This window comes from Capra hircus, chromosome 29 (assembly GCF_001704415.2).
Source record: "Capra hircus breed San Clemente chromosome 29, ASM170441v1, whole genome shotgun sequence".
In the NCBI taxonomy this organism is placed as follows: domain Eukaryota; kingdom Metazoa; phylum Chordata; class Mammalia; order Artiodactyla; family Bovidae; genus Capra; species Capra hircus.
In genome coordinates this window covers 45,272,746-45,287,084 of record NC_030836.1, presented here as the reverse complement: position 1 = coordinate 45,287,084, position 14,339 = coordinate 45,272,746, and the positions used below count along the sequence as shown (strand labels likewise).

At 55.4% G+C, this 14,339-nt stretch overlaps 1 protein-coding gene across 10 annotated transcripts in view; it reads left to right on the top strand.

Moving 5' to 3' along the window:
* The window catches only part of PC (pyruvate carboxylase), a 101,600-nt gene that overhangs the window by 64,384 nt on the left and 22,877 nt on the right, over positions 1-14,339 (top strand). The window contains exon 2 of one of the 10 annotated variants that reach the window (XM_018043142.1): positions 4,694-4,878. The exons of 8 other annotated variants lie outside the window; for them this stretch is intronic. The gene's annotated coding sequence lies outside the window, so the exon portion shown is untranslated. Of the gene's footprint in view, positions 1-4,609; positions 4,879-14,339 lie in introns of those variants that run through there. One more of the 10 variants, XM_018043141.1, reaches the window with a different exon arrangement.

Here is a 14,339-nt window from a genome sequence, read left to right as displayed (position 1 = left end):
GGAGACAGCACCTCAGATGGCCCTGAGACTGCCATGAAGAGTTGGGGCGAAAGTGTGATTTTGGTGAAGGGGGATTACATGCGATGAAGCACATACTTTTCCAGAAGGTTTCTGCTGTCTCATAAAGCTTTGCTAGTCACGAGAAACGGTCGTCACCATGAAGGATGTTAGCCCTTTTCCAGATTGGGGAGATACAAGAACTGGGCTCATAAAATCAGCTCCTGAAAATATCTAACTGTCTGAAGACTTGTCCTGCCAGTTTCTCCCGGAGCGCAGAATGCCTCATTCCTGCTCTCCACTCTGAACTCCTTTCAGGATGTGTTGAAGGTCACCAGCTGGAGCAGCATATGATTTAATCCTTGTAGAGGTAGATGACAAACGCCCATGGCAAGTGCCAGTTTGTAGCTGATAAGAGTCCCTCAGAAGTGGCTCCGCATCACCGTGACCGCCGCCTTGTCTTCGGGAGTCTAGTGGGCTGCATAATGGCCCCTAGAGATGTCCAGGTCTTCATCCGAGGCACCCGTAAGTGTCACATTATCAAGGAGAAGGGTCTTTGCAGAAATGACGAAGTGAAGGATCCTGACATGGGGAGGTGACCCTGGCTTATCCAGGGACCCTAAATGCCGTCTCAGTTGTCCCCAGAAGAGGTTCTAGAAGTGATGACAGAGGCAGAGACAGAAGTGATGTGTCCACAATCAGAGGTTCCCTGGAAGCTAGAGGAGGCGAGGAAAGACACTGCCCTGCAGCCTCCAGAGGGGGTGCGTCTGCCTGCGCCTCGATCTGGGCCCAGCGGAGCAGATGTAGAACTTCCGGCCTCCAGAAGTGAACATCTTGGTTGTTTTAAGCCACCGAGAATGAATACAGGAAGCTAACGGGATGCCCCGATCTCACTTGCAGGCAGGACTTTTCTCATCGGCTGGGGCTCAGAGGGTCTGCACCACCCAAGGGTGCGTCCCTCAGCTCCAGGAGGCACTGCTGGGTGACTCTGCCCTGCACCCCCTACCAGGGGCTCCCCGAGAGTGGGCTCCCTGGACTCAGTCTCCCATTTTCTCACCTCTTCTCCGATTTGCCACATGTCAGTCTTTTTGTAATGCTTTCTGGGTGATGTCCTCGACTGTCTCCTGATTCTTCTATTTATTATGTTTAAAAATGTCTGCGATGCTATTTTTAATCCCCTAGAGCTCTTTCTCGTTGCCTTTTTAAAATAGCTGCCGCCTCTTAATGCAATAACTTCTCTTACTTCTCTGAGATTAATTATAGTTGTGTTTTTCCCCCCTCTAAGTATCTGCTCTCTCTATTACTTTCTCCTCAGAGTTCTGTGTTTTTATTCCCAATTTGTTTTGGAGGGTTTTTCGGCTCTGTCCTCAGACATCTGGTAACTTGCGCTGTCCCTTCATGCTAAAGCCGATTGGAAAGTCTGGACATGGTGGGGCTTTTGGACCAGTGGTCCTGACCCCGAGAGAATGCTGCAGGCCACCCTTTCTTCGGGCACCCAGTGCGTGTCAGTAGCCATGGATGTCCACCCTGGGCTGGCAGGCTCCTGGAGAGGAGCACTCCGGGTGCTCCCTGGCCATCCGCGTGAGAACCGCTTTGTATAGTGAGGGCTCTGGTCTCCCCTGCTATCCTCGGCCCTGTGGGGTACCCTTCTGGGTTGCGTGCTGCGGGGGTGCCTTTCCAGGGGCCCAGTCTCTCTTCTTCTGAAAGGCGCTGGTGCCTGGTGGGTCAGGAGTGGGGCTCTGGATGCCTGTGACCACTGCACCCAGCTCTGAACTTCCTAGCAGCATGTCCTGGGCATGAGACTCCATCTGTCCTGCCTGAGTCCCAGTGTCCACAACTCTAGACCGTGGAACGCAGGTGGACAGTCGCAGGGGTCGTTATGAGGATCCAGGGAGTGACTGTACCAGACTCAGCAGGGCTGAGGCCGTTTGCTGTTCCTGTGGCTCTGCTGGCATGTGGTGGGGAGGGGGATTCGGGCCCCTCAGCCCCTTAGACGGTAACTGCACATGAAAGTGAAAGTCACTCAGTCGTGTCCGACTCTGCGACCCCATGGACTATACAGTCCGCGGAATTCTCCAGGCCAGAATACTGGAGTGGGTAGCCTTTCCCTTCCCCAGGGCATCTTCCCAACCCAGGGAATGAACCCAGGTCTCCCGCATTACAGGCGGATTCTTCACCAGCTGAGCCATAAGGGAAGCCCAAGAATACCGGAGTGGGTAGCCTATCCCTTCTCCAGGGGATCTTCCCAACCCAGGAATCGAGCCAGGGTCTCCTGCACTGCAGGTGGATCTTCTCCAACGGAGCCACCAGGGAAGCCCTTCGACCCAGTGCATCCTGAGTCTCCCAGGAGGCTGCAGCTCGCATTCGCTCGTGCTGTGACTGCCTCTGCTCCCCACCCCCTTGCTCATTGTCACTTGCCCACATGCTGTGCATTGTCCAGTTTCACGGCCTCTCTTATCTGGGCTTTCCCATTCTTTATCCTTGAGAGTTTGTACTGTTTAAAGAAAGATCCTTTTGGGACTTCCCTGGTGGTCCAGTGGTTAGGACTCCACGCTTTCACTGCCGAGGGCCCAGGTTTGATCCCTAGTCGAGGAGCTTAATTTCCCACAAGCCATGCAGTGCAGCCAACAAACAACAACAAAAAAGATCCTCTCGCTGATGGGCTCCCTGGGGGCTCAGCTGGTAAAGAATCCGCCTGCCCTGCGGGAGACCTGGGTTCGATCCCTGGGTCAGGAAGATGCCTGGAGAAGGGATAGGCTACCCACTCCAGTATTCTTGAGCTTCCCTTGTGGCTCGGCTGGTAAAGAATCCGCCTGCCCTGCGGGAGACCTGGGTTCGATCCCTGGGTTGGGACTATCCCCTGGAGAAGGGAAAGGCTACCCACTCCAGTATTCTGGCCTGGAGAATTCCGTGGACTGTATAGTCCATGTGGTCACAAAGAGTCGGACACAACTGAGCGACTTTCCCTTTCACTGATGTTTTAGTGGTGTTGCAGAAGGGTAGAAATGAACCCCTGTGTTTGATTCATACATTCACCAGACCTAACTGTTACCATAAAACTAAGTCAGTGTAGTGGTAACAGTTTATTCTGGGGTTATCGGTCTTATATTACTGGCTGTATTGTCTGTATTTTTCAAAGGTTTCGGAAAAGAAAGGAAAAGAAAGAGGGAAAGAAAGTGTCTCTTGATCCTAGTACCCTCTAGCTCACCCTACACCTCTTTTCTGATTTCCACCTTCCTAACATCTTTGTCCAGACATTCAGTTCAGTTCAGTTGCTCAGTCGTGTCCCACTCTTTGCGACCCCATGGACTGCAACATGCAAGGCTTCCCTGTCCATCACCAACTCCTGGAGTTAACTCAAAACTCATGTCCATTGAGTTGGTGATGCCATCCAACCATTTCATCCTTTGTCGTCCCCTTCTCCTTTTGCTTGCAGTCTTTCCCAGCAACAGGGACTTTTCCAGTAAGTCAGTTCTTCGAATCAGGTGGCCAAAGTATTGGAGCGTCAGTTTTAGCATCAGTCCTTCGAATGAATATTCAGGACTGATTTTTCTTTAGGATGGACTGGTTGGATCTCCTTGAAGTCCAAGGGACTCTCAAGAGTCTTCTCCAACACCACAGTTGAAAGCACAGTCCAAAACCACAGTCCAGACATTGAGAGTTTGCAATAGACACCACCTTGTCTCCCACTGACTCTTGCTGCCTTAGACACTGAACATTCCTCGGAACCCTGACTCTCACGACACCGCCATGGCCCTGGCTGGTCCTGGTTAGCGGGTGTTTCTGGCCGCCCCGTCCATCCATCCTGCTCTTCTCTCCCAGCAGGACGGGGCCCCCAGACCATCTTCTCCTGCTCAGGACATGGCAGACTCACACCTAGCAGCCTGTTTGGCTTCCCCGGCTGAAGAGCTCGCGGTTAATTCTAGCTCATCAGGGTCAGAATGGAACTTGCTTGCCTCTGCCTATATCCATGTCAATGTTCCTTAACTTGGCATTGCCCTTGTTCACCCCTCCCCTTAAACAGGAACCGAGAGCCACCCTCACCGGTGGCCTCTTCACTGTTGTCTAACAGGTCTAGAGGTGATAACCCCAGTGTGTTTCTTGCCCTCATTTTCTCCTGCCTATGTTAGAATGGCTTCCCTGGGGGCTCAGACGGCACAGAATCTGCCTGTAATGTGAGAGACCCAGGTTCGATCCCTGGGTTGAGAAGATCCCGTGGAGAAGGAAATGGCAACCCACTCCAGTATTCTTGCCTGGAAAATTCCATGCACAGACGAGCCTGGTGGGCTATAGTCCATGGGCTCGCAAAGAATCGGACGTGACTTAGCAACTAACACGCGTGTTAGAACATCTTCTTGTTCCTCCTCCACCTCTAGTCTTTCCTCCTCAAATTCAGGCTCCTCAGAGCAGCCAGAGGGGCCCCCTTAAATTGCAAATCCCTTCTCCCCTGCCTGGCCTCCTGGGTCGTATTTCCTGACGTTGAGGGTAAGTCTGCACCCCTTGCTAGACATGCAGGCTGGTAACCTGGAGTCCAAGTGTCTGTCCTTCATCTCCCCCTGGGCAGCTCACTCCCTGCCTCTGGCCTCAGTGGACGCTTTCCAGGCTGTTTGCTCCTTTGCCTTTGCTCCTGATGTCCCCATGCCTGGCCTGCCTCCTTCCTTATCCTTTGGTTTATCCCTTTGGTGTCTTTCTTCAGGAGGTCTTCCTGCCGAGCCTGCCCACTCTCCACGCAGCCATATGTTGGCATCGGCACTGTTCAGCACAGACTCGTTTTTGCTGCCACCCACTCGGCCTTCCCCGTCCCAGAGGGTGTGCTGATCACAGTCCTAAATAGCTCCATGCTTTGAAGGCCCCTGCTGTGACCTGCTTGAGGCTGAGCAGGTGAGAGAAGGGTTGTTTTTTATTTTTTGGCTGTGTGCCTCTCAGCTTGTGGGATCTTAATTCCCTGACAGGGATGGAGCCTGTGCCCACTGCTCTGGAAGCGCAGAGTCCTCACCGCTGGACCTCTGGGGAAGCCCAAGGGGGCATTTTTAACACAGCATGCTCCCCAGCCCCTGGCTTTAGGGTCTCTGCAGGTTCCAGGCTTTTGTGGGCAACATGGGTCTGTTTGTTTTCCTGGGCTGCCTTAGCAAAGTACCAAACCTGGAATGGCTTCCGCCAACAGAGATGTGTGCTCTCAGTCTGGAGACCAGAAGTCCAAAGTCAAGGTGTCTGCAGCACCACGCTCCCTCTGACAGTTCTAGGGCAGGATCTTTCCTTATCTCTTCCAGCTTCCAGTGTTTGCAGAAGCCCTTGGCATTCTCTCTAGGCACGTGGCTGTCTTCTCCCTGGGTCTCCACGTCCTCGCCTGTGTCTCTCTGTGTTCACATTTCCTCTTTTTATAAGGACACCAAGCAGATTGGATGAGGCCCACCCTAATGACCTCATTGTTACAGATTACATTTCCAAGGACAGTCACATTCTGAAGTCCTGGGGTTGGCACTATCACATATTTTGGGGGGGACAAAAATTCAACTCAAACGCTGGTGTCCATTTTCCTCCACCTTGAAACTGGGGTGACCTGGGTGAGCAAGGGGGGACAAGGTCCTCTGTGACTCTCCAGCTGGGGTGAGTGTGCTGTGGAGGTGTTGGGGAGCTTTCTGGACCACCTGTATGCCTGTGTTTAGGTGTCTGTCTCCCTGCAGAGCATTGTCCAGCCATCTTCAGAATCTAGGCCTTAGCGCCTGTCACCCCACTCGGCCCTGAAACACTGTCCTGGTTTCCACCATCTGTCTGGGAGGTATTTTGTTTGCTGACCTTGTCCCTTTGACCTTCCTTGTCAACGCTTTGGGCTCTTATCTCTGTGTCAGGGACAGTCCCAGTGGCTTGCGTGTGCTGTTCCCAGGAGGGGCCATGCTTTATTTATCTATGTCTAGGTGCTCACAGTACTCTGCAAGCTCGTGTGGCCTGGAGTACTCATTCACTCACTCACTCATTCATTTCCCAGACAGCTCATTTTGGTGTTGGGCACTGGACAGAGTGCTAGGGAGACAGTGAGGGGCAAGATAGACAGAGAATCCCATCCAGGGAGTCCTCAGGGCATCTGGTGAGACGGTCAGTGAATTGTTGCAGCATCAAGTTCACAGACACAACCTCGCCGAGAGCCCGCACAAGCCAGAGGACAGTAGATTGTGGCAGGGAGTGACAGAGCTTTGCTCAAGACGAATGGCAGCCTGAAGGAGGGTATCTGAGCAGCTTGGGGAGCTGGGGTGTGCAGGAAGGCCTTCCTGTGTGGGCTTGAAGGACGTGGAGCATTCCAGGGACTGCCGTCCCTCCATGAGCGAGCCGGCGTTCAGGTGCTGCGCAGGGTGGCAGTAGCGCTCCTTTTGCACCAGGGGGCAGTGTTTTCCCTGCAAGTCTGCACGTGTGCGTGCTAAGTCTCCAGTTGTGTCTGAGTTTGTGACCCTATGGACTGTTGCCCACCAGGCTCCTCTGTCCCTGGGATTCTCCAGGCAAGAATACTGGGGCGGGTTGCATGCCCTCCTCTGAGGGATCGTCCTGACCCGGGGGTTGAACCCGCGTCTCTAGCCTCCTGCACTGGCAGGCAGGTTCTTCACCACTAGCGCCCACAGATGAGGCTGGGACGGGCTGCAGCTGCTGTGCCCACAAGCCCTCTCCTCTCCCTCGCCCGCCTGCCAGGATCCTCACAGCCTCTTTCCCTGAACCTCCCCGCTTCCCCGTCCACAGGTCCCCTTGGCTCAGACAGGGCCCATGGTTTCAGTTGCCGCTGTGCCGCCCTCTCCCCTCTGCCTGCCGCCTGACTTGAAGATTGGCCGGGGCGGTACAGAGACACGGTGGCAGGCAGCTTGGAACTGCCTCTCGGGGTGGGCACCGGGCCGTGCTGCCCGGGGCCCCATGCATTTCCGCTCCGCGTCTGCTCCCGCCTTTGGTATCCCCACGCCCCTTTCTTCTTCTTCCATCACCTTCCCTGTTTCTCGTATCCTCCCTTCAACTGCCCTACTCCGAAATCGCAGCCTCGGTCTGTCCTCTCGCGGGTGCTTTGATGTCAGCTGCTGCAGCCTGGCAACTCAGGCGGTCTTCCCCTTGCATCTGTCCCGCTGGCCGCCAGCCCGGGGCCTCCATCGGACACTGTTAGGACAGCACGGAGCTGCTTGGAAGGAAGGCTCCCCGAGAGTGGGCCCCATCCGGCAGCAGCTCGCTTCTGCCACAGCGTGGAGCCCTCTGCCAAGAACTTTCTCTTTCCGGTTCTGACTTGCTTTTTTGCTGGCAGCCAGCCACTGGGGGCCTCTGGGGGCCGGCCGGGGACAGAGCCCAGTGTGGGTGCCGGTGTAGGGGGCAGGGGGTAGGAAGTCACTGCGTGGGAAGGCGCCTCCTTAGTTAATTTGGAGATTCCAGGGTCTGTTTCTGACCTGCTCTCCCCTCTGCCCCCTCCTCACCCCCGCTGTGGCGGCTCCAGCCCCCGTCTGAGGTGGATATGCCAAACGACTTGGGGCCTGGGGCTGGGCAGTGCAGGCTGTGGGCTTCCAAAGCTGACACACCAGCTAGTCACTCCCGAAGCAGGACTGTGGCTCTCCCTTCCTCTGTGTCTGCTGCCCACAGTTGCCCACTGCGTCTGCAGGAGATGCTGTGTGAAGAACAGGGGTATTTAGGGCGGAAGTAATACAACCCCTCCGAGGAGCATTCCCGGGCGCGCCGCTTGGCCACAGTGGTCATTCAGGTGGCCGCCGACCCTGACCCCAGCACGGCCGCCCTGGCCCCACGGCCGTATTGTCTGGACCACCATTTGGGTGGTGATGGCTCAACAGCAGAATTTTGTGTTGCTCCTGGTTGCAAGAGGCAGCCTGGGAGATGTAGTTTAGGTCACAACGTAGTGGGACTTCTAGAGACATCTTGATTTATTGGAGAAATTGAAACTGCCCTAGCTCAGCGGGGACCCGCAGTTGCCAGTGCCGTTAGCCTGCTGCCTGGTGGGAAGTGCCGAGACCCCTGGGCTCCCTGCCCAAGTTGAGGCAGCGATACCTTCTCATCAGGAGCGGGGTTTTGGCTTTTGGTTTTCAAGCGCCCACAGGCTGCGCTGCTGATGAAAGCCACGACTGCCTCCTGTAGCGAGGTGAGGACTCCCTCTGCCCTGCGGTCCCCAGCGTTTCTGGCACCAGGGACCTGTTTCACAGAAGACAGTTTTTCCATGGACGGGGGTGTCGGGGGCTGGTTTCAGGATGATTCAAGCCCATGACATTTATCGTGCACCTTATTTCTATTATTATTAAGTCCGCTTTACCTCAGATCATCAGGCATCCCATCCCGGAAGCTGGGGACCCCTGCCCTAAAGAGTCAGCACTCTTGCTCTGGAGGGAGGTGTACAGATCGGGGTCAGAACTGGCCTTGCTGGGTGACCTGGAGCGTGACTTGACCTCGCGATGTCTGGTTCCTTCTGTTAAAGCTGTGAGGACGACCTGAGTGAGTACCTGCAGATCCCAGGGCCTGGGAAAGAGTAGAGACCCTTCCAGCTGTGCTGGTCCCCGCGCCGCTCTGCACAGACAGAGGTGGAGCTTGGGCAGCATTGGAGGCGGTAGAAGCCGCAGGGGCAGGTCAGCGCAGGGCAGGTCAGCAGGCCGGCCCATGAGGTCGAGACCTCCCCCGCCTCGAGCCGCAGGTTGTCAGCACGCTCCTGACCAGACCGTCGGATGGATTGTCGCCGTTCCGTTCTGGAAGGAGAACACTGAGCTGATCCTCCCAGTGCCGGGGAGCTGGAACACTGAGCTGGAAGCGAAGTTGACTCTCTGGGGAGTCACGCTGAGAGGCAGCAGGGGAGAGACAGGTGTTCCCAGCTCCCCGCTCACTCTCGCTGGCGAGGCGTTGTTTATGCGTCCCAAGTGAGAGTCAAAGCCGCCTCATTCCCTGTATCTAACACACAACCCAGGGCCAAGGAAAGGGATCTGTCAGCTGGCATTTGCAAAAATAGCAGACGGGCCGCTCTGGGCCTGTCAACTCTCTGGAGCGGCAGCCAGGTAAGGGATCTTGGGGCCGTGGCTGTGGCCTTCTCTTGCTTGTCACTCTCCCACCTCTGAGATCAGAAAGGGAGATTTTTCATTCACATGTATCCCCAGCACTGACCAAGGCCACATGGTGTCCCTGAGGCAGGTGACCCGAGGCTGGCTGGTTCCTGGCCGCCTCCGAGGGTCCTCTCCCCCTGGGAGACCCAGCCCGTGAGGGAGTCCCGTCTGCAGCAGCCACCCTGTGGCGGACCCTCCCCGGGGGAGGGTCCGCCAACGTGATGGAACACGAGGGCTTCCCGAGGCGTCAAGTTTGGTTAATGGAGGCCTCAGAGTTTTTTAAGGACAGTTCTCCACTAAACTGTCAGCGACCTTGAAGACTTCTGGGTTCCCATCCCACAACCAAAACCCCAAAGCAAGGTGCCGTGTGGCCCCGCAGTGAGCGCCTGGCCCTGCCCACACCGCTTTCCTGTGATGGGGGCCGTCACCGGGTCCCTACCCTTTAGTGAGGTGACGAGGATGCGCTCGGAGTGGTGCTCGAGGGGAGGCCGATGCACTGAGAAAGGGGCGCTGTGAGGAGAGCCTGGTACCAGGTCCCTCCAGGGTGCCAGAGCCTGATCTCAGGCTGGGGGCTCCTCTGAACACCAGAGGCAGCTCCCGCCTCTAGAACTGGGGGAAGGGAGTCGGTGCCCTGAGTCCTTCCCCGCCGTTCCCCCCACAGGCCCTCTGCCTCCATGCGGGTCTTGCCAGATGTCGGGTCTCAGCAGGTGCCTGGCTTCCTGCCTTGCCACCCCAAGCTCTGCCCACCCTGCTCCTCCCGTAAGCCCAGCCTACACCCCCAGACTCAGCACACCCCAAGTGAACCTTCACACGCTCGACCCACGAGGGCCCCGCTTCCTGGAAGGGAGTCCTCTCGTCCTGAGGTTTTCTCCCAACTGGAGCTGGTTCAGGAGAGGCCTTCAGAGCCACCAGGCAGCTGGACCTCCTGGGCCTCAGGTCTGGGAGGCGAGGGGGATTTGATGCAAGAGAAGGCTGGGCACTGGGTTGACCAAGTTCTGAGATGTCCTGGGAACGCAGCGGCGCTTTTGGTCACCGTTGTGTCCTCAAGACCCAGGCCTGGCTTTGCCGGTGGGGGGGTGGGGTAGCATGTGGCTGAGCCAAGAACCGAGCTGCGGGGCTGCATCCAGGCTGCAAGGGGCTGTGACCCATGCCCTCTGTTAGGGGCCTGTGACCCATGCCCTCTGTCGTCCATGAGAGCCCCGTCCGGCCAGCCACCCAGACCTGCTCCACCTGCAGGCTAACCCCCACCGCTGGCCTCCGGATGCCTCCTCCTCGGTCTGTCCGGGTCCCTGGGGATAGAGGAGCTGGGCTCCGGGCTGCAAAGCTCCTGCCGCCCGCGTGGCCCAGCCTCTCTGCCTCCCCTGCTCTCCCAGGCGTCTGACGCCCCTGCTCTGGGCGCCCCTTCCCCCAGTTTCAGCCTTGGCAGCCGCCCCAGCCTCTGGTAGCCTGGGCAGGAGTTTGTATCCTGGGCCAGTGACCACCTCAGGCAGAGCAGAAGCAGCACCGGGAGCCTGGCTGGTGAGGGGTGAGTGCCCCGGGCCCCCTTGTCGGCTGGCAGTCTTCCGTCTGCTGCCTGCGTGCGCTCGTGCCTGCCCTTGTCCAGCAAGACCCCCTGGGCTGGCGCTGCCTTGCTGATCTGGATGGGAATGAGCACCCTGTAGGGTGGGCAACAGAGGGGGTTCCTTCATGCACCCAACACTCATCTGGGAGGGAGGACCAGTGGGGAGATGGTGATGGCAGCCCCTGTCAGTGACCCCAGGACGACATGCCCAGGTTGGGGGTGGTGTTGCCCTCTTTCACAGAGGACGAATTGGGGTGCCTAGGTCTCCCAAGGTCAGGTGGCGCGGGGGCAGGCCCAGCCCGCTGACCCCAGGTTCATGCTGGGCTACCGCCAGTGGACATGGCTGCCCTCTGCCCACTCTCTGCCCGCTCTGACTTCAGCGAACGATTGTGAACTTTCCCCTTCTACAAACGTCTGCCTGCTTGCCCTCGAACCCCAGGTCAAGTCCAGGCCTGTGCTTGCTCTCCTCCGCACGGGACGTGGGGCTCCAGGGCATTCAGAGGCCACCACCTCCAGTGCCCAGAGCCCAGGTTCTTGATTTGTAAAGCAGGACGCCAATAAATCCTTGCTGTCTAGAGCACGGGTGAGGTCAAATGCAAGAAAAGTAGGAGAATCTTGGGCTGGGTGATTCAGACTTCCTTGCTTCCTGACTGAGCTGGGGAGGCTCTTGGTCCTCCCTCACCACCCCCGCCCTCTGGGCAGAGCCTCCAGGGATCTCTCTTTTCATTAGAAAAGGGATCGGGGAGTGTGTGTGGTGGGGGTGGGGACAGATATGACCTATTTACCCAGAAGACAATGCGTAAGTGCCTGAGGGTCCGAAGGGGTAAACCCACCCACACGGAAGAAAAGGATTGCCCAGGATGACATGTCCCTGGGGGTGGAGAGTCTCCGTGCCAGTGGAACCTGCTGTGAGGCTGCTCACCTGCAGGAGGGAGTCCTGAGGAAGACCTGTAGCATGCTTCCCTGGCCAACCGGTGAGGAAGATGCAGTGGGTGGTGGGATGAGCCTTCTGGGAGGCCGGCCCCCCTAGAAGGGGTTATTTCACAGGATGGAAGCCAAGGCCAGTCACCTCACTGAGAAGGACCCTTTAGGAACTCCTCTTGGCTTTTGTCTGTAAAGGTCTTCCTGTTCCCCCTGTATATTTCTTTATTTTCTTTTCTGATTATAAATAATAATCCCCACTGGAGAAAATACAGAACGTATCAGTTCGGTTCAGTTGTGAAGTCGTGTCCAACCCCATGGACTACAGCACGCCAGGCTTCCTGTCCACTATCTCCCGGAGCTTGCTCAAACTCATGTCCATTGAATCAGTGACGCCATCCAACCATCTCATCCTCTGCCATCCCCTTCTCCTCCTGCTTTCAGTCTTTCCCAGCATCAGGGTCTTTTCCAGTGAGTCAGCTCTTCGCATCAGATGACCAAAGTATTTGAGTGTAGCTTTAGCATTAGTCCTTTCAATGAATGTTCAGGACTGATTTCCTTTAGGATTGACTGGTTTGATCTCCTTACAGTCTAAGGGACTCTCAAGAGTCTTCTCCAACACCACAGTTTGAAAGCATCTATTCTTTAGCACTCAGCCTTCTTTATGGTCCAATTCTTACATCCGTACATGACTACTGGAAAAACCGTTGCATAGAACATGTAGAGAAAGAGAAGAAATAAGGGGAAAAGCAGCACCTTGCCAGTTCTGGAACATAGGAGTAAGTGAATGCTGAGTTCTTGCTAGTTATTTTTCTTGCTCTAAATAAAGCTTCATGAGATCATATTATTTGTCTTTTTTTAAAAGCATCATATTATATCATAAGCATTTCCCATGTCATCAAAACTCTGCCACCATTTTTCATGGTTATATAATGTCCGTTTGTATTGATGCCCTAATATTGGCTCTTTAAGTGGCTTCTAGTCATTTGCTATTGTAAATAATGCTGATCTGAACATCTTTCTGCATCCATCTTGGTTCCCATTTTAGAGTGTCTTGGGATTGGATTCCTAGATTGGTGATGGCCTGACCAAGGGGCATAAATACTTTAAAGGCTCTTGATAGGTTTTGTGAACTGCTTTCAGAGAGCTGCCCTAATCTCTATACCTCGCCTGTGGGCCTGCTTCCCAGAGGGCTTCTTGTTGTTCAACCGCTAAGTTGTGTCTGACTCTTTGCTACCCCATGGATGGCAGCACACCAGACTCCCCTGTCCTCCGCTGTCTCCCAGAGTTTGCTCAGATTCATGTCCATTGAGTCAGTGATGCTATCTAACCATCTCATCCTCTGTCATCCCCTTCTCTTCCTGCCTTCAATCTTTCCCAGCATCAGGGTCTTTTCTAGTGAGTCAGCTCTTCGAATCAGATGGCCAAAGTATTGGAGCTTCAACTTCAACATCAGTCCTTCCAACGAATATTCAGGGTTGATTTCCTTTAGGATTTACTGGTTTGATCTCCTTGCAGTCCAAGGGACTCCAAGAATCTTCTCCAGCACCACAGTTTGAAAGCATTGTTTCTTCGTCACTCAGTCTTCTTTATGGCCCAACTCTCACATCCATACATGACTATTGGAAAAACCATAGTTTTGACTAGACGGACCTTTGTTGGCAAAGTAACGTCTCTGTTTTTAATACACTGTCTAGGTTTGTCATAGCTTTCCTTCCAAGAAGTAGGCATCTTTTAATTTCATGGCTATGTCACTGTCCACAGTGATTTCTTGAAGCCCAAGAAAATAAGGCCCAAAGGCCTTAGCGGCGCTAAATCTGATTGTTCACAACTCTGTTGCTAGTTTCATAGGCACAAGCAACACCCCCTGTTCCCCTTTGATCGTGGTGATTTCTGGTGAGGTGGGACTGTCAGCAGTTCGTTAGCCACTTATATCTACTGTTCATGCTTGTCCCGGAGAACACTTTGCCTTTCTTCACTTGACCCTTGTGGCCATTTGGGCTCTTTCTACTCTGCCTCGTCCCACAAACTCCCGCCTGCAGCCCTGAGCAGAGCAGGCATCTGGTGCCCAGGATGGGGGCAACATCCATCCCCACACTGGCTCCCCGGGGTGTGCGCCGCTGACCACCAGGGCCTGCCTACTCCAGGCTGCTCTGCCAGGAAAGCACTTCCCTCCAGCTGGGTGGGCGGCTGAAGCCGGAAGGCGGTGTAGCCGGTGCTGCTGGTAGACCTGTGAGGGGAGGGTGACAGGAGAGCGTTGGAAGCTCAGTGGTTTTCCGGAGGGTATGGCAGTCACACGGCCAAGGCCCAGCTGGTACTTTGGCACTGACTGTGAGCAGGTCCTGGGGGCTCCCGCTGTGATCCCCTCCACTGGTGTCAGCTGGACCATGGCTTATTTCCCTCGGACCCACAGACAGGTTGCAGAGGCGGCCCTCGAGTCCTTGGCCAGAGCTGTTCCTCTCCTGAGGTGCGTGCCCTGCAGCTCAGATCTGGACGTGGCTGCTGCTTCCCCCATTCAGGTTCCTGCCCAGTAATTCGCCAAAAAATTACCTGTTTTCTTGCCCATGAGGCACTGATCGTGATCTGAAAGGACCTATTTCTGTCTGTTTTTCCCCTTTTCTTTTCTCCTTCCCGGGTCGGCCTCCTATGAGAGCTGAGACGTTCCTGCCCTGGCCTGGTGCTGTGCCTGGCGCGGTTGATGCTTGAAGGGCTGCCTTCTCTCCCCCTGGTTGAAGGGCTTCCCTCTTTTTCTTTTTATTCTATTTATCTCCTTATTTCTTTCTCCTCTTTGCTTTCTACTTGGTTTT